This window comes from Schistocerca gregaria, unplaced genomic scaffold (genome assembly GCF_023897955.1).
Source record: "Schistocerca gregaria isolate iqSchGreg1 unplaced genomic scaffold, iqSchGreg1.2 ptg000178l, whole genome shotgun sequence".
NCBI classification, from domain to species: Eukaryota; Metazoa; Arthropoda; class Insecta; order Orthoptera; family Acrididae; genus Schistocerca; species Schistocerca gregaria.
The window spans coordinates 157,077-178,181 of NW_026061728.1; the positions used below are offsets into that span (position 1 = coordinate 157,077).

At 27.0% G+C, this 21,105-nt stretch overlaps 1 long non-coding RNA gene across 1 annotated transcript; it reads left to right on the forward strand.

Annotated features, from left to right (window-relative positions):
• Positions 1 to 3,212: 3,212 nt before the first annotated feature.
• LOC126302695 (uncharacterized) lies at positions 3,213 to 19,972 on the forward strand. Its single transcript, XR_007553150.1, has 2 exons — positions 3,213 to 3,643; positions 19,181 to 19,972. It is a non-coding gene; the product is annotated as an uncharacterized LOC126302695 (long non-coding RNA).
• The last annotated feature ends 1,133 nt before the right edge of the window (positions 19,973 to 21,105 follow it).

Below are 21,105 nucleotides of genomic sequence, written 5' to 3' on the forward strand. Positions count from 1 at the left end.
ATAGAATAATCAATAATGAGAGCGACGGGCGATGTGTACACATCTCAGAGCCAATATCAGTTAAATTAAATAAATTAAATTACTATCAAATCCACCTTCATTAACAGTATTTCACTATCAAATCCGTTATAAACAAAAATCTATTGTAACCCACCTCCTCTTAACTATAAGCTGCACCTTGACCTGAAATATTTTATAATTATAAATCTTGGGAATTATAACTCTAAAAAGATTCTCTGATAACGGAGATATACAAACAAATAAATTAAGTAGAGTAAATCGTGTATTATCAATCATGGGGTAGGTTCCTCTGAATGGAATGAGATACCACCAAATTCTTTGGGTTTAAAGACCTTAACTAATAGTACCCTGGTAAATATAATTAACATTTAAAATAATAGGGTATCTAATCCTAGTTTATTATTTAAATTTCACAGATTCATAAAAAGGGCCACAAATAAATTTTAACATTTCACCTTACAAATTTATATTTCAACCTTAATAATATAAACAACTGTTTTAACCAATAATATTCACTTGTATCAATCATATAACCGCGGCTGCTGGCACGAATTATGCCGATACTAAATCAATTGCTAAATCCAAAATCACTTGATAATTAAATCAAATTACTGCAAAAAGAACATTTAGTCTAACAAAACTTACATATAATACAAAGAAAAAGTGAATAAACAAGCAAGAATGAAACTTTTAAAAATAAAAAATAAGAAAATTTTAAATCTATTAATTCAGGAAAAAATAAAAGATTCAAATATTTAAAGAAAAAAAAAGAAAAAAACCACAAACATTAACCAAAAAAAAAAAGAAACGCCCCTATGTATGACCACAACAACTTCTCTATTATATATAATTAAAGATTAATATGGAACATGTATAGCAATAAATGTATTATATTCTTTCTTATTTAATCTTTCTTTTCACTAATAAATAAAGAAAGATTAAATAATATAATAAATATATTTTATACAAGTATGTAATTTAATATAATATGTTATTAATATGAATTCTTTTTTTATATTAAGTTAACTTTCATATATATTAGTTAAATAATCTAATTATAGATAATTTACATAATTATATTATTATAATTAATATAATTATTTATATTAATAATAATATTTTATATTTAAATTAATAATTTTATTTATTATATCAAATTATAATAATATTAAATATTAAATTACATATTATTATATATATTATATTATAATAACCTATTTTAAGCTAAAAACATAAGTAGCTATAATCCTAGGTAAATAATTGCATTAAAATAATCAATTGATAATGGTAAGATGAACTTATAGTACATTAATTTCAATTAAATGTAATATATTAATATAAATTATTAATTATATATATATATATAAAAAAATAAAATGAGCAGGATAAATTAATCCTAATTAAACAAAATAATACATAAAAGAATTTCAAAAAAAACTTTCGATTTAGATATTAAATAAATGAAGTGCCTGATTAAAGGGTTACCTTGATAGGGTAAATAAAGTAAATAAAATTACCTTCATTAAAATTACATAAGATAGAATTAAACTACCTCCTTTAGTATCAAAAACTAACGTGCATCATACACCTTAATGTAAAAAGGTAAGCTAAACAAGCTAATGGGTTCATACCCCATTTATAGAGGTATCAATCCTCTCCTTTTTAATGACCAACAACTCTACAAAACTTCTCTTCCTATCAACATTAATGATAGGAACGATCCTGTCCATTTCATCAAATTCCTGATTTGGGGTTTGAATAGGACTTGAGATCAACTTACTTTCATTTATTCCGCTCCTAACAAGAAATAAAAATATAATAATAAATGAATCATCAATTAAATATTTTATTGTCCAAGCAATAGCATCGACAATATTATTATTTTCAATTTTGCTGATTCAAATAAAATATCCCATGGGATGGGAAACAGAATTTATCCCATCAATAATAATTAGATCTAGACTATTATTAAAGATTGGAGCTGCACCTTTCCATTTCTGATTTCCAGAAGTTATAGGAGCATCAAGATAAAATAATTGTTTAACATTAATAACATGACAAAAAATCGCCCCAATAATGGTCTTATCTTATTGTATTCAATTAAGAACTTTTATTTGAACAATTATTATCTTAAGAATTATTATTGGGGCAATAGGAGGTTTAAATCAAACATCCTTACGACAACTTTTAGCATATTCATCAATCAGACATCTAGGTTGAATAATTAGATCATTAACAGTCAGAGAAAACATCTGAGAACTATACTTCATTATTTACTCACTATTAAGATTAATTATAGTTTTATTATTTAAACAAATAAATTTATTTTTCATAAATCAAATTTATTCAGCCAGAAATATAAAAACCGAAATTAAATTCATAATATTCTTATCTTTATTATCTTTAGGTGGACTACCACCATTCCTTGGATTCTTACCAATATGAATTGTAATACAATCATTAATAGAAAACAATATAACAACTATTATAACTATTATAGTTGTATTAACTACAATTACACTCTACTACTATATACGTATTAGATTCTCAGCTCTAATTATATCATACACAGAAAATTCGTGATCTATAAAGATAAAGTCCCAAAAATCAAGAATCATTCTTCCTATAACAGTAATAATTTCAACAGTAGGATTAATTTCAACATCAACCTTAATTTCATTATACTAAGGACTTAAGTTAATCAAACTAATAACCTTCAAAGTTATAATTAAAAGAATAATCTTTTAGGCCTTAGTAAAATTTTACACCTCTAGAATTGCAGTCTAGAATCATAATTGAATATGAGACCTAAATATGATAAGAGCGAAAACATCTCATAAGTAGATTTACAGTCTACCACCTAAAATTCAGCCATCTTACCGCAAAAATGATTATTCTCAACAAACCATAAGGACATTGGTACTTTATACTTCATATTTGGAGCATGAGCAGGAATAGTAGGAACATCAATAAGAATACTTATTCGTGCTGAACTTGGCCAACCCGGATCTCTAATTGGGGATGACCAGATTTATAATGTTATTATTACAGCCCACGCATTCGTAATAATTTTCTTTATAGTAATACCTATTATAATTGGTGGATTTGGTAATTGACTTGTTCCACTAATAATTGGTGCACCAGATATAGCATTTCCACGAATAAATAATATAAGTTTTTGATTACTACCACCTTCACTAACCCTTCTTCTTACATCTTTTATAGTAGATAATGGTGCTGGTACAGGATGAACAGTTTACCCTCCTCTAGCAGGAGCTATTGCACATGGGGGTGCATCTGTAGATCTAGCTATTTTTTCACTGCACTTAGCAGGTGTATCATCTATTCTTGGTGCAGTGAATTTCATTACAACAGCAATTAATATACGATCAGAAAGTATAACTTTAGATCAAACACCTTTATTTGTATGATCTGTAGCTATTACAGCATTACTTCTCCTTCTTTCACTTCCAGTTTTAGCAGGAGCTATTACTATATTATTAACAGATCGAAATTTAAATACATCATTCTTTGACCCTGCAGGAGGGGGTGACCCAATTCTATATCAACATCTATTTTGATTCTTTGGACACCCAGAAGTTTATATTTTAATTCTACCGGGGTTCGGAATTATTTCACATATTGTATGTCAAGAAAGAGGAAAAATTGAATCATTTGGAACATTAGGTATAATTTATGCTATACTATCAATTGGACTAATAGGATTTATTGTATGAGCACATCATATATTTACAGTAGGAATGGATGTTGACACACGAGCATATTTTACATCAGCAACAATAATTATTGCTGTACCTACAGGAATTAAGGTATTTAGATGATTAGCTACATTATATGGAACTAAATTCAAGTTCAATCCACCATTATTATGAGCTCTAGGATTTATTTTCCTATTTACAATTGGTGGATTAACAGGATTAGTATTAGCAAATTCATCACTTGATATTGTATTACATGATACATATTATGTAGTAGCCCACTTTCATTATGTATTATCTATAGGAGCAGTATTTGCAATTATAGGAGGTGTCATTCAATGATATCCACTATTTACAGGATTAACTATAAATAATACATGATTAAAAATCCAATTTACAATTATATTCATTGGAGTAAATTTAACATTCTTTCCTCAACACTTCCTAGGATTAGCAGGAATACCTCGACGATACTGACTACCCAGACGCATATACATCATGAAATGTAGTATCAAGAATTGGGTCTACAATTTCTATTGTAGGAATCATTATATTCATTGTAATTATATGAGAAAGAATGATTACAAACCGAGCAATTATATTTAGAGCTAACATAAGAAGATCAACAGAATGACTACAAAATAACCCTACTGCAGAACATAGTTACTCAGAATTACCATTAATCTCTAGATTCTAATATGGCAGATTAGTGCAGTAGATTTAAGCTCTACAAATAAAGGTTTGACCTTTTATTAGAAAATATTTATTAATGGCAACATGATCAAATTTATCTCTTCAAGATGGAGCTTCACCATTAATGGAGCAATTATCATTCTTTCATGATCATACTATGGTCGTATTATTATTAATTACAGTAATTGTAGGTTATGCCCTAAGTTATATATTATTTATTGCCTATACTAACCGTAATATACTTCATGGACATTTAATTGAAACAATCTGAACAGCTTTACCAGCAATTACATTAATTTTTATTGCCCTTCCATCATTACGACTATTATATTTACTTGATGATTCAGTAGATGCAATAATTACAATTAAAACCATTGGACGACAATGATATTGAAGATATGAATATTCAGACTTCATAGACGTAGAATTTGACACTTATATAACACCAGAACAAGACCTAGAAAATGATGGATTCCGACTACTAGATGTAGATAACCGAACAATCCTACCAATAAATACAGAAGTACGAGTATTAACAAGAGCATCAGATGTTCTACACTCATGAGCAGTTCCTGCATTAGGGGTTAAAATTGATGCAACGCCAGGTCGGTTAAATCAAGGAACATTCACAATAAATCGACCTGGATTATTCTTTGGACAATGCTCAGAAATCTGTGGGGCAAACCACAGATTTATACCAATTGTAATTGAAAGAACTTCAGTAAATTTATTTATTAAGTGATTATCTAAGATAATTTAAGGAGTTAGTTAAAATAAATAACATTAGAGTGTCAATCTAAAGTAACTAAAAAAAATTAGTACACCTTGAAATTCATCAGATGACTGAAAGTAAGTAATGGTCTCTTAAACCAAATAATAGTAAATTAACGACTACTTCTGATGGGGAAATTATATCCAAATCCCTCAAATATCCCCTCTTATATGATTCTCACTATTCATTATATTTTCAGCTACATTAATCTTGTTTAATCAAATAAACTTCTTCTCATTTAAACCTAACCTTATTAAAAGAGCAGAAAAAGGAACAATTGAAATAAAAAACTTAAATTCAAAATGATAACAAATCTATTCTCAACATTTGACCCATCAACTAACATCTTTAATTTATCATTAAATTGAACTAGAACATTTCTAGGACTATTATTAATCCCATCACTATTTTGACTTACACCATCACGAATTAACATTATCTGAAATAAACTAAATTTAACCTTACATAATGAATTTAAAACACTTCTTGGACCAAAATCATTTAATGGAACAACATTCATTTTCATCTCAATTTTTATTATAATATTATTTAACAATTTCATAGGATTATTCCCTTATATTTTTACTAGAACAAGACATTTAGCATTAACATTTGCAATTGCCCTACCTATATGGCTAAGATTTATATTATTTGGATGAATTAACCATACTAATCATATATTTACACACCTTGTACCACAAGGTACACCGCCTGCATTAATATCATTTATAGTACTAATTGAAACAATTAGTAATGTTATTCGACCAGGTACATTAGCAGTACGGTTGGCAGCAAATATAATTGCAGGTACACTTATTATTAACCTTATTAGGAAACACAGGACCATCTATAGCAATAAACTTAATCTCATTACTAATTATTGGACAAATACTTCTATTAATTCTAGAATCAGCAGTAGCAATAATTCAAGCCTATGTTTTCTCAATTCTAAGAACTCTATATTCTAGAGAAGTATATTAAACCTATGTTAACAACTCACTCAAACCACCCATTCCACTTAGTAGACTATAGACCTTGACCATTAACAGGAGCAATTGGAGCAATAGTCCTAGTATCAGGACTAGCAAAATGATTCCACCTATTTAATATTAACTTATTCATAATTGGATTTGGAATTACCCTACTAACTATAATTCAATGATGACGAGATGTAGTACGAGAAGGAACATATCAAGGATTACATACAGGATTTGTATCAATTGGATTACGATGAGGAATAATTTTATTTATTGCATCAGAGGTATTATTTTTCGTTTCTATTTTTTGAGCATTCTTTAGAAGAAGATTAGCACCAACAATTGAACTAGGAATACTATGACCTCCAATAGGAATTCAACCCTTTAACCCTATACAAATTCCATTACTTAATACAGCTATTCTTTTAGCATCAGGAGTAACAGTAACATGAGCACATCATAGTTTAATGGAATCTAATCATACTCAAGCACTACAAGGATTATTCTTCACAGTGTTATTAGGACTATAGTTTACAATACTTCAAGCATATGAATATTGAGAAGCACCTTTTACCATTGCAGATGCAGTTTATGGATCAACATTCTTTGTTGCAACAGGATTCCATGGTTTACACGTAATTATTGGAACAATCTTTTTATCAACATGTCTACTTCGACACTCAATAAATCAATTTTCACCAAGACATCACTTTGGATTTGAAGCAGCAGCATGATACTGACACTTCGTAGACGTAGTATGATTATTCTTATATATCTCTATTTATTGATGAGGTAGATAATTGTTTTTCTAGTATAAATAGTACATTTGACTTCCAATCAGAAAGCTTGATATAAATCAAGAAAAACAATTCTAATTCTATCAACAAGAGTTTTCATTAGATTTATTATTCCAATAATTGTTATAATCCTGGCAACAACACTATCAAAAAAATTAATTAATGATCGAGAAAAAAGATCACCATTTGAATGTGGGTTTGATCCAAAAAGATCAGCACGAATACCATTCTCAATACGATTCTTCCTAATCGCAGTAATCTTTTTAATTTTTGATGTAGAAATTGCACTAATTCTACCAATTGTAATTATTTTTAAAACTTCAGACATTATAATCTGAACAGTATCAACAATATTTTTTATTCTAGTTCTATTAGGAGGACTATACCATGAATGAAACCAAGGAGCATTACAATGAGCAGAATAAAGGGTTGTAGTTAAATATAACATTTGGGTTGCATTCAAAAAGTATTGATATTATCAATCAACCTTAAATAGAATAAGAAGCGAAATATTGCAGTCAGTTTCGACCTGGAAGATTGGTATGTACTACCCTTATTCTTATTAATTGAAGCCAAAAAGAGGCGTATTACTGTTAATAATATAATTGAACTATAATAGTTCCAATTAAGGAAATGTAAAGCCAATATGAAAGCTGCAAACTTTTTATATTAGCGGTTAAACTCCGTTAACATTTCTGAAATTTATGTAGTTTAAATAAAACATTACATTTTAACTGTAAAAATAATATATCTATATTTATAAATACTTAAAAGTAAAAATACTTCCTTAACATCTTCAGTGTCACGCTCTAATTATAAGCTATTTAAGTAAACGAAAAACAATATTACCAAAATAAATATTCAAAAAATAAAAGTTGAAAGATAAATCTTGAAATTAGAATCATATCAACCTTGAATATAACCAATTAAATAAATAAATAATCTATATAAACCTTGACCACCAAGTAATTCACCTCAACCATAATCAAATGACTTAGATGAATAATAACCTATTTTTAAAGGAATATATCTAATAAACTTAGTTGAAAGAAAAGGTATAAATCATATAGAACCAGCAAATCTAACAAAAGAAAGTATACTTAAAGAAAATAAATTATGAGAAAAATCAAAATTAGAAATAAAATAACCTAAATAAGCACCTAAAATAACAACTGTAATAGTTAAAAACTTTAAATAATAAGGTAAAGCTATCACATGAGGAATAGGAAAAATTAATCAAGATAAAAGACTACCACCAAAAACAGCAACAAACAATAGACCAATTATTCCAAATGAAATATAATAACCCTTATCATCAAAAGAAAATCTAGAATAAAAATTATTATCACCAGATATTGAATAATAAAACAAACGAAAAGAATAAGAAGCAGTTAAACCAGTAGAAAAAAAATAAAGAAAAAAAAATTAAACAATTAATTCATCTTAAACAAACCATCTCAAGAATTAAATCCTTTGAATAAAATCCCGCTAAAAAAGGTATTCCACACAAAGATAAACTAGAAACATTAAAACAAACTGAAGTTAAAGGTATGAAATTAACAATTGATCCTATAAAACGAATATCCTGAGAATCCTTCAAATTATGAATTATTGAACCTGCACATATAAATAATAATGCCTTAAATAAAGCATGAGCCAATAAATTAAAAAGTGCAAGCTTTGGATAACCTATAGCCAAAATTCTTATTATTAAACCAAGTTGTCTTAAAGTAGAAAGAGCAATAATCTTCTTTAAATCAAACTCAAAATTAGCGCCCAATCCAGCCATAAATATAGTTATACAACCAATTAAAAGTAAAAATCAACCACAATTATAAGTATCCAATATTGGTCTAAAACGAATTAATAAATAAACACCAGCAGTAACAAGAGTAGAAGAATGAACTAAAGCAGAAACAGGAGTAGGAGCTGCTATAGCAGCAGGAAGTCATGAAGAGAAAGGAATCTGAGCTCTCTTAGTTATAGCTGCTAAAACAATTAATATAGTAATGAGCTTTATTTCAAAAGAATTAGAAATAAAATCATAATAATAAATATAATTTCAACCACCAAAATTTAACATTCATGCAATAGAAATTAAAATAGCAACATCACCAATACGATTAGAAAGTGCAGTTAATATACCAGCACTATAAGATTTTACATTTTGATAATAAATAACTAAACAATACGAAACTAAACCTAAACCATCTCAACCTAATAAAATTCTAATTAAGTTAGGACTAATAATTAAAAAACCTATAGAAAGAATAAATATTAAAACAATAATAATAAAACGATTTATATTCTTTTCACCAGATATATAATCCTCTCTATAATAAATAACCAAAGAAGAAATATATATAACAAAAGATATAAAAATAAGAGATATTCAATCCAAAATTAAAGTTATAACAACTATAGAACCATTTAAATTGAAAAGCTCTCACTCAACAAAAACTCTATAATCAATTATTAAATAATAAATACCTAAAATAAAAATTATAGTTCTCGAAATAAACAAAGAAAAAAACTCAAAGAACAAATAGAAAATAAATTCACGGCCTAAGATGAAAAACTTCATATCATTGATTCCACAAAACAATATTTTTAATTAAAATACTTAAGCAAACTAAACAAAGAAATATTCATCCTTTAAACAGAGAATATTTGAAGGCAATCAATGTAAAAGTAAAAGATGATATTCACGAAAATAACCAAGAGAACAAGTATAAACACCAGAATAATAATTCCCATGCTGAGAATAAGAATATATATACAAAGTATAAACAGCTCTAAAAAAAGATAAAAAAATCAAAGCAAAGAATCTAAAAGAAGATCAAGATATAATTCTATTTAATAATCTAATTTCACCTACCAAATTTAAAGAAGGAGGAGCAGCCATATTTGATGATCTTAAAAGAAATCATCATAAAGCCATTCTTGGCATCAAATTAATTATACCCTTGTTAATTAATAATCTTCGTCTACCTAAACGTTCATAAATAATATTAGATAAACAAAATAAACCAGAAGAACATAAACCATTAGAGAAAGAGAACCTACACAACCTCATCAGTTCATAGTCATCAATCCACCAATAACCATTCTAATATGAGCAACAGAAGAATATGCAATTAAAGACTTTAAATCAACCTGACGAAAACAAATAAATCTTACAATAACACCCCCAGATAAACCTAAAGACAATCAAAAATAATTAAACTTTAAACCCAAATAAGAAATAACCTTTATAACACGAAAAATACCATAACCACCTAACTTTAATAAAACACCAGCAAGAATTATTCTACCTGAAATAGGGGCCTCTACATGAGCCTTAGGAAGTCATAAATGAACCAAAAACATAGGTATCTTAACTAAAAAAGCCAAAATTATAAATACATAAAACATAAAATAATAAGAACCAAAATCAACCAATAAAGGAAAATATAAAGTATTAGAAAAATCATAAACCTTAAATAAAACTAATAATAAAGGTAATCTAGCAACCAAAGTATAAAAAATTAAATAAACACCAGCCTGCAAACGCTCAGGTTGATAACCCCAACCCAAAATTAAAAGTAAAGTAGGAACTAATCTAGCCTCAAAAAAAATATAAAAAGAAAGAAGACTTAATCTAGCAAATGAACAATAAAGCGTAATTATTAAAATCAAAACCATAAAAACAAAAAAATTAGAATGATATGAACTTAAATAAACTGAACCTCTAGCAGTGATTATTAAAGAACAAATCCAAAAACTAAGTAAAATTAAACTAAAAGAAAAATAATCAATACCAAAATAATATCTAATTATATTCAAATCAGCATATGAATAAACACAAATTATAAAAACAAAACCCGACAGAAACATTAAAGAATGAACCAACCATCAACAATTATTTAATAAACAAAGAGGGATCAAAAAATAGTTATAAATAAATACTTTAACATAAAGATCAACCAAAAGAATTAAAAAAATCATTACCATGAGAACGAATTATTGAAACTAAAATAGAAAGACCTAAAGCACCCTCACAAACAGAAAAAACTAAAAAAATAACAGGAAAAAAATAATCATAATCAAACTCAATAAGAAAAACAATAGCTGACATAAATAAAGAAAGAACAATATATTCTAATCTCAAAAGAACCATTAATAAATGTTTACGTTTAGAAGAAAAAACATATACACCAGCAAAATAAATCAATAAAGAAGTAAAAATAGAGAATATAAACATTAGTTTTAATAGTTTAAAAAAAACGCCGGTCTTGTAAACCGGAAATAAGTCCAGCCCCCACTATTAAAACTTCAGAGGTGGAAAAGCTTCCACCATCGGTCCCCAAAACCGGTATTTTAAATAAAGTAACCCCTGAAATGATCAAAATAATAATTATATCATTATCAAATGTAATAAATATTAATTTTATTAAATTAAGACACCCAATATCAATTATGCTTTTTATTATCCTTCAAACCTTCCTAGTTGGATTAATAACAGGAACAATAATAGAAAGATATTGATTATCATATATTTTATTTTTAACATTTCTTGGTGGTATACTAGTATTATTTATTTACATTACAAGAATTGCATCAAACGAAATATTTCAGCCTAAATCAATCACTATAATTATTACATTAATAATGTGAGTATTTATCATATTAATATTAATTATTCTAGATATATCTATATTTATAGACTTTTTCAAAAACACCGAAACTATAAATATTGATAATTCAATCAATTATCAAGAAATAACAATATCTTTAGAAAAATTATATAATAGACCAACATTCATTATTACAATAATAATAATAATTTATTTATTTTTAGAACTACTAGCAGTTGTTAAAATCACCAATATTAATCAGGGACCTATTCGTAAAATAAGATAATTACTAATGAATAAACCCTTACGATTAAGACATCCTTTAATTAAAATTATTAATAACTCTTTAATTGACTTACCTGCCCCAACAAATATTTCATTTTGATGAAATTTTGGATCCCTATTAGGGTTATGTTTGGTAATTCAAATCGTAACTGGACTATTTTTAGCTATACATTATACATCAAATATTGAAATAGCATTCAGTAGTGTAGTACACATCTGCCGAGACGTAAATAATGGTTGAATTATCCGAACCTTACACGCAAATGGAGCATCTATATTTTTTATTTGTATTTACTTACATGTAGGACGGGGAATTTACTATGGATCTTATATATATATACATACCTGAATAATTGGTACAGTGATTTTATTTTTAGTTATAGCAACTGCATTTATAGGATATGTCTTACCCTGAGGCCAAATATCTTTTTGAGGTGCAACAGTAATTACTAATTTATTATCAGCAATCCCATACTTAGGAACAGATTTAGTCCAATGAGTATGAGGAGGATTCGCTGTTGATAATGCAACATTAAATCGATTCTTCACATTCCATTTTGTATTACCATTTATTATTGCTGCTATAGCAGCAATTCATTTATTTTTTCTTCACCAAACAGGATCTAATAATCCTCTTGGACTAAATGGAGATATTGAAAAAATTCCATTCCATCCATACTTTACCTTTAAGGATTCTATTACATTTGTAATAATAACATCATTATTAATTATACTATGTTTAATTAATCCTTACCTATTAGGAGATCCAGATAACTTTGTACCTGCCAACCCATTAGTAACACCAATTCACATTCAACCAGAATGATATTTCCTATTTGCATATGCAATTCTACGATCTATCCCTAATAAGTTAGGAGGTGTTATTGCATTATTTTTATCAATTAGAATCTTAATAATTTTACCATTTTATAATAAAACACCATTCCGAGGCATTCAATTTTACCCTATTAATCAAATATTATTCTGAATTATAGTAGTTGTTGTATGCTTACTAACGTGAATTGGTAAACGACCTGTTGAAGAACCTTATATTATAACAGGTCAAATCTTAACAATTATTTACTTCACATATTTCTTAATTAATGTCCATGTCGCAAACGCATGAGATAAATTAATTAAGGAATAAAGTTAATTAGCTTAGGAAAAGCATATGTTTTGAAAACATAAAATTAGAAGTTTAACTCTTCTATTAACTTTTCTCAAAAAATTTCACTAAACAAATGAGATAAATAAAATCTTTAAACCAACAAAGAAAATTAAAAAATTCAAAGATAAAGGTAAAAAACTTTTTCAAGCTAAGTACATTAATTTATCATAATGGAACCGTGGTAATGTTCCACGAACCCAAATAAAACCAAAAGATATAATAGCAAGCTTAATAAAAAATATAAAAGAATAAAAATCACCGCCCAAAAAAATTAAAGCCAATAACATTCTTATGAAGACAATTCTAGTATTTTCAGCTAAAAAAATTAAAGTAAAACCACCCGCACCATACTCAATATTAAATCCTGAAACTAAATCAGATTCCCCTTCAGCAAAATCAAAAGGAGTACGATTAGTTTCAGCTAAGCAAGAAGCAAAACAAGCTAAAGCTAAAGGAAAAGAAATAATAATAAATCAACAATAAAGCTGATACTTTATAAAATCAAACATATTAAAACTACCAATTAAAATAATTAAAGACAATAAAATTAAAGCTAAACTAACTTCATAAGAAATTGTTTGAGCAACAGAACGAAGAGAACCTAATAATGAATAATTTGAATTAGAAGATCAACCAGCAATTATAACAGTATAAACACCTAATCTAGTACAACATAAAAAAAATAAAAATCCATAAGAAAAATAACACATATAAGTTAAATAAGGAAAAATTACTCAAACGGCTAAAGAAATCATTAAATTAAAAACAGGGGAAAAATAATAAAGTAGGTAATTAGATATAATAGGAATTGGCTGCTCCTTACAAATTAACTTAATAGCATCTCTAAATGGCTGAGGAATTCCAACAAAACCTACCTTATTTGGACCCTTTCGAATCTGAATATAACCTAAAACCTTACACTCTAATAAAGTTAAAAAGGCAACACTAATTAAAACACAAATAACCAATAAAAGAAAATTCAAAATAAATATAAATAAATCATTAAGTATCAATACTATTTGTAGAAAAAATCTACATAAATGAATTCTAAATTCAACACATTAATCTGTCAAACTAGTAAATAAATTAATATTAATCAATATAACAAAAAATATTTTAACCATATGGTCCTTTCGTACTAATATGGATTAACAATCTTAGGATAGAAACCGACCTGGCTCACGCCGGTCTGAACTCAGATCATGTAAGAATTTAAAGGTCGAACAGACCTAATCATTGGGCTCCTGCACCCAAAATTTTTCTTAATCCAACATCGAGGTCGCAATCTGCTTTGTCGATATGAGCTCTCAAAAACAATTACGCTGTTATCCCTAAGGTAACTTAATCTTATGATCATAAATTATGGATCAAAATAACAAACATAAATAAATGATATAATAATGAAGAGTTTATCTATTCTTCATGTCACCCCAACAAAACATCATCATTAAATATAGAAAGACAAACAAAAAACTATATAAAAGTAAAATGTCAAGCTCTATAGGGTCTTCTCGTCCTAAAGAAGAATTTAAGCCTTTTGACTCAAAAGTTAAATTCAAAAATTTATTAAGAGACAGTTGATTTCTCGTCAAGCCATTCATTCCAGCCACTAATTAAGAGACTAATGATTATGCTACCTTTGCACGGTCAAAATACCGCGGCTCTTTAAAAATACGCTCAGTGAGCAGGCCAGACCTCAAAATATAAACAAGAGGACATGTTTTTGATAAACAGGCGGAAATCAATTTTGCCTAGTTCCTTATAATAAGTTCACAAGGTAAAAATTTCATACAAATAAATATACTAAAATCTTAAAGATAGCTGGTTTAAAGCTTACTATTATATTTCTATAAAATAAATTATAGGTTATTAACTTCAAAGCTTATCCCTTATAGAATAAATAAGTTTATATTTTTACTTAAAAAATTAAATAAAAACAAATAACTTTAAAAAATTAAATTTTTTGTTAAGAAACTAGATATATTGGGAAACGATTAACATCTCATTTGTTTAAATATTTTAATAATAATTATGATACATTAACTATAAATTATTTATAAATCAACCCAAATCGAGACAAGTAAAATAAATACTAAAATTTTGATAAACCCTGATACAAAAGGTACAATAAATAAAATCTACTTAAAAAAATGTAAAATAATATTTCATAAAACACTTACATTACCAATAAACTATAATTTAAAAAATCAATTCTATAAAATATACTAAGACAAAAATACAATAAAATTATTTATATTAAATAATTAAATAAACAAAAAATAAATATAATAAAATAAATAATCAAGATATCCTGATTTGCACAGAAAAATTTTCAGTGTAAATGAAACACTTTACTAATAAGTTATATCTTGAAACTCTTCCTAGATACACTTTCCAGTACATCTACTATGTTACGACTTATCTCATCTAAATTGAAGCTACTTTAAAATAAAATAGAATAATCAATAATGAGAGCGACGGGCGATGTGTACACATCTCAGAGCCAATATCAGTTAAATTAAATAAATTAAATTACTATCAAATCCACCTTCATTAACAGTATTTCACTATCAAATCCGTTATAAACAAAAATCTATTGTAACCCACCTCCTCTTAACTATAAGCTGCACCTTGACCTGAAATATTTTATAATTATAAATCTTGGGAATTATAACTCTAAAAAGATTCTCTGATAACGGAGATATACAAACAAATAAATTAAGTAGAGTAAATCGTGTATTATCAATCATGGGGTAGGTTCCTCTGAATGGAATGAGATACCGCCAAATTCTTTGGGTTTAAAGACCTTAACTAATAGTACCCTGGTAAATATAATTAACATTTAAAATAATAGGGTATCTAATCCTAGTTTATTATTTAAATTTCACAGATTCATAAAAAGGGCCACAAATAAATTTTAACATTTCACCTTACAAATTTATATTTCAACCCTAATAATATAAACAACTGTTTTAACCAATAATATTCACTTGTATCAATCGTATAACCGCGGCTGCTGGCACGAATTATGCCGATACTAAATCAATTGCTAAATCCAAAATCACTTGATAATTAAATCAAATTACTGCAAAAAGAACATTTAGTCTAACAAAACTTACATATAATACAAAGAAAAAGTGAATAAACAAGCAAGAATAAAACTTTTAAAAATAAAAAATAAGAAAATTTTAAATCTATTAATTCAGGAAAAAATAAAAGATTCAAATATTTAAAGAAAAAAAAAGAAAAAAACCACAAACATTACCAAAAAAAAAAGAAACGCCCCTATGTATGACCACAACAACTTCTCTATTATATATAATTAAAGATTAATATGGAACATGTATAGCAATAAATGTATTATATTCTTTCTTATTTAATCTTTCTTTTCACTAATAAATAAAGAAAGATTAAATAATATAATAAATATATTTTATACAATTAAGTAATTTAATATAATATGTTATTAATATGAATTCTTTTTTTTATATTAAGTTAACTTTCATATATATTAGTTAAATAATCTAATTATAGATAATTTACATAATTATATTATTATAATTAATATAATTATTTATATTAATTATAATATTTTATATTTAAATTAATAATTTTAGTTATTATATCCAATTATAATAATATTAAATATTAAATTACATATTATTATATATATTATATTATAATAACCTATTTTAAGCTAAAAACATAAGTAGCTATAATCCTAGGTAAATAATTGCATTAAAATAATCAATTGATAATGGTAAGATGAACTTATAATACTTTAATTTCAATTAAATGTAATATATTAATATAAATTATGTATTATATATATATATATATATATATATATATATATATATATATATATATATATATATATATATAAAATGAGCAGGATAAATTAATCCTAATTAAACAAAATAATACATAAAAGAATTTCAAAAAAAACTTTCGATTTATATATTAAATAAATGAAGTGCCTGATTAAAGGGTTACCTTGATTGGGTAAATAAAGTAAATAAAATTACCTTCATTAAAATTACATAAGATAGAATTAAACTACCTCCTTTAGTATCAAAAACTAACGTGCAACATACACCTTAATGTAAAAAGGTAAGCTAAACAAGCTAATGGGTTCATACCCCATTTATAGAGGTATCAATCCTCTCCTTTTTAATGACCAACAACTCTACAAAACTTCTCTTCCTATCAACATTAATGATAGGAACGATCCTGTCCATTTCATCAAATTCCTGATTTGGGGTTTGAATAGGACTTGAGATCAACTTACTTTCATTTATTCCGCTCCTAACAAGAAATAAAAATATAATAATAAATGAATCATCAATTAAATATTTTATTGTCCAAGCAATAGCATCGACAATATTATTATTTTCAATTTTGCTAATTCAAATAAAATATCCCATGGGATGGGAAACAGAATTTATCCCATCAATAATAATTGGATCTAGACTATTATTAAAGATTGGAGCTGCACCTTTCCATTTCTGATTTCCAGAAGTTATAGGAGCATCAAGATGAAATAGTTGTTTAACATTAATAACATGACAAAAAATCGCCCCAATAATGGTCTTATCTTATTGTATTCAATTAAGAACTTTTATTTGAACAATTATTATCTTAAGAATTATTATTGGGGCAATAGGAGGTTTAAATCAAACATCCTTACGACAACTTTTAGCATATTCATCAATCAGACATCTAGGTTGAATAATTAGATCATTAACAGTCAGAGAAAACATCTGAGAACTATACTTCATTATTTACTCACTATTAAGATTAATTATAGTTTTATTATTTAAGCAAATAAATTTATTTTTCATAAATCAAATTTATTCAGCCAGAAATATAAAAACCGAAATTAAATTCATAATATTCTTATCTTTATTATCTTTAGGTGGACTACCACCATTCCTTGGATTCTTACCAAAATGAATTGTAATACAATCATTAATTGAAAACAATATAACAACTATTATAACTATTATAGTTGTATTAACTACAATTACACTCTACTACTATATACGTATTAGATTCTCAGCTCTAATTATATCATACACAGAAAATTCGTGATCTATAAAGATAAAGTCCCAAAAATCAAGAATCATTCTTCCTATAACAGTAATAATTTCAACAATAGGATTGATTTCAACATCAACCTTAATTTCATTATACTAAGGACTTAAGTTAATCAAACTAATAACCTTCAAAGTTATAATTAAAAGAATAATCTTTTAGGCCTTAGTAAAATTTTACACCTCTAGAATTGCAGTCTAGAATCATAATTGAATATAAGACCTAAATATGATAAGAGAGAAAACATCTCATAAGTAGATTTACAGTCTACCACCTAAAATTCAGCCATCTTACCGCAAAAATGATTATTCTCAACAAACCATAAGGACATTGGTACTTTATACTTCATATTTGGAGCATGAGCAGGAATAGTAGGAACATCAATAAGAATACTTATTCGTGCTGAACTTGGCCAACCCGGATCTCTAATTGGGGATGACCAGATTTATAATGTTATTATTACAGCTCACGCATTCGTAATAATTTTCTTTATAGTAATACCTATTATAATTGGTGGATTTGGTAATTGACTTGTTCCACTAATAATTGGTGCACCAGATATAGCATTTCCACAAATAAATAATATAAGTTTTTGATTACTACCACCTTCACTAACCCTTCTTCTTACATCTTCTATAGTAGATAATGGTGCTGGTACAGGATGAACAGTTTACCCTCCTCTAGCAGGAGCTATTGCACACGGGGGTGCATCTGTAGATCTAGCTATTTTTTCACTGCACTTAGCAGGTGTATCATCTATTCTTGGTGCAGTGAATTTCATTACAACAGCAATTAATATACGATCAGAAAGTATAACTTTAGATCAAACACCTTTATTTGTATGATCTGTAGCTATTACAGCATTACTTCTCCTTCTTTCACTTCCAGTTTTAGCAGGAGCTATTACTATATTATTAACAGATCGAAATTTAAATACATCATTCTTTGACCCTGCAGGAGGGGGTGACCCAATTCTATATCAACATCTATTTTGATTCTTTGGACACCCAGAAGTTTATATTTTAATTCTACCAGGGTTCGGAATTATTTCACATATTGTATGTCAAGAAAGAGGAAAAATTGAATCATTTGGAACATTAGGTATAATTTATGCTATACTATCAATTGGACTAATAGGATTTATTGTATGAGCACATCATATATTTACAGTAGGAATGGATGTTGACACACGAGCATATTTTACATCAGCAACAATAATTATTGCTGTACCTACAGGAATTAAGGTATTTAGATGATTAGCTACATTATATGGAACTAAATTCAAGTTCAATCCACCATTATTATGAGCTCTAGGATTTATTTTCCTATTTACAATTGGTGGATTAACAGGATTAGTATTAGCAAATTCATCACTTGATATTGTATTACATGATACATATTATGTAGTAGCCCACTTTCATTATGTATTATCTATAGGAGCAGTATTTGCAATTATAGGAGGTGTCATTCAATGATATCCACTATTTACAGGATTAACTATAAATAATACATGATTAAAAATCCAATTTACAATTATATTCATTGGAGTAAATTTAACATTCTTTCCTCAACACTTCCTAGGATTAGCAGGAATACCTCGACGATACTCTGACTACCCAGACGCATATACATCATGAAACGTAGTATCAAGAATTGGGTCTACAATTTCTATTGTAGGAATCATTATATTCATTGTAATTATATGAGAAAGAATGATTACAAACCGAGCAATTATATTTAGAGCTAACATAAGAAGATCAACAGAATGACTACAAAATAACCCTCCTGCAGAACATAGTTACTCAGAATTACCATTAATCTCTAGATTCTAATATGGCAGATTAGTGCAGTAGATTTAAGCTCTACAAATAAAGGTTTGACCTTTTATTAGAAAATATTTATTAATGGCATCATGATCAAATTTATCTCTTCAAGATGGAGCTTCACCATTAATGGAGCAATTATCATTCTTTCATGATCATACTATGGTCGTATTATTATTAATTACAGTAATTGTAGGTTATGCCCTAAGTTGTATATTATTTATTGCCTATACTAACCGTAATATACTTCATGGACATTTAATTGAAACAATCTGAACAGCTTTACCAGCAATTACATTAATTTTTATTGCCCTTCCATCATTACGACTATTATATTTACTTGATGATTCAGTAGATGCAATAATTACAATTAAAACCATTGGACGACAATGATATTGAAGATATGAATATTCAGACTTCATAGACGTAGAATTTGACACTTATATAACACCAGAACAAGACCTAGAAAATGATGGATTCCGACTACTAGATGTAGATAACCGAACAATCCTACCAATAAATACAGAAGTACGAGTATTAACAAGAGCATCAGATGTTCTACACTCATGAGCAGTTCCTGCATTAGGGGTTAAAATTGATGCAACGCCAGGTCGGTTAAATCAAGGAACATTCACAATAAATCGACCTGGATTATTCTTTGGACAATGCTCAGAAATCTGTGGAGCAAACCACAGATTTATACCAATTTTAATTGAAAGAACTTCAGTAAATTTATTGATTAAGTGATTATCTAAGATAATTTAAGGAGTTAGCTAAAATAAATAACATTAGAGTGTCAATCTAAAGTAACTAAAAAAAATTAGTACACCTTGAAATTCATCAGATGACTGAAAGTAAGTAATGGTCTCTTAAACCAAATAATAGTAGATTAACGACTACTTCTGATGGGGAAATTATATCCAAATCCCTCAAATATCCCCTCTTATATGATTCTCACTATTCATTATATTTTCAGCTACATTAATCTTGTTTAATCAAATAAACTTCTTCTCATTTAAACCTAACCTTATTAAAAGAGCAGAAAAAGGAACAATTGAAATAAAAAACTTAAATTGAAAATGATAACAAATCTATTCTCAACATTTGACCCATCAACTAACATCTTTAATTTATCAT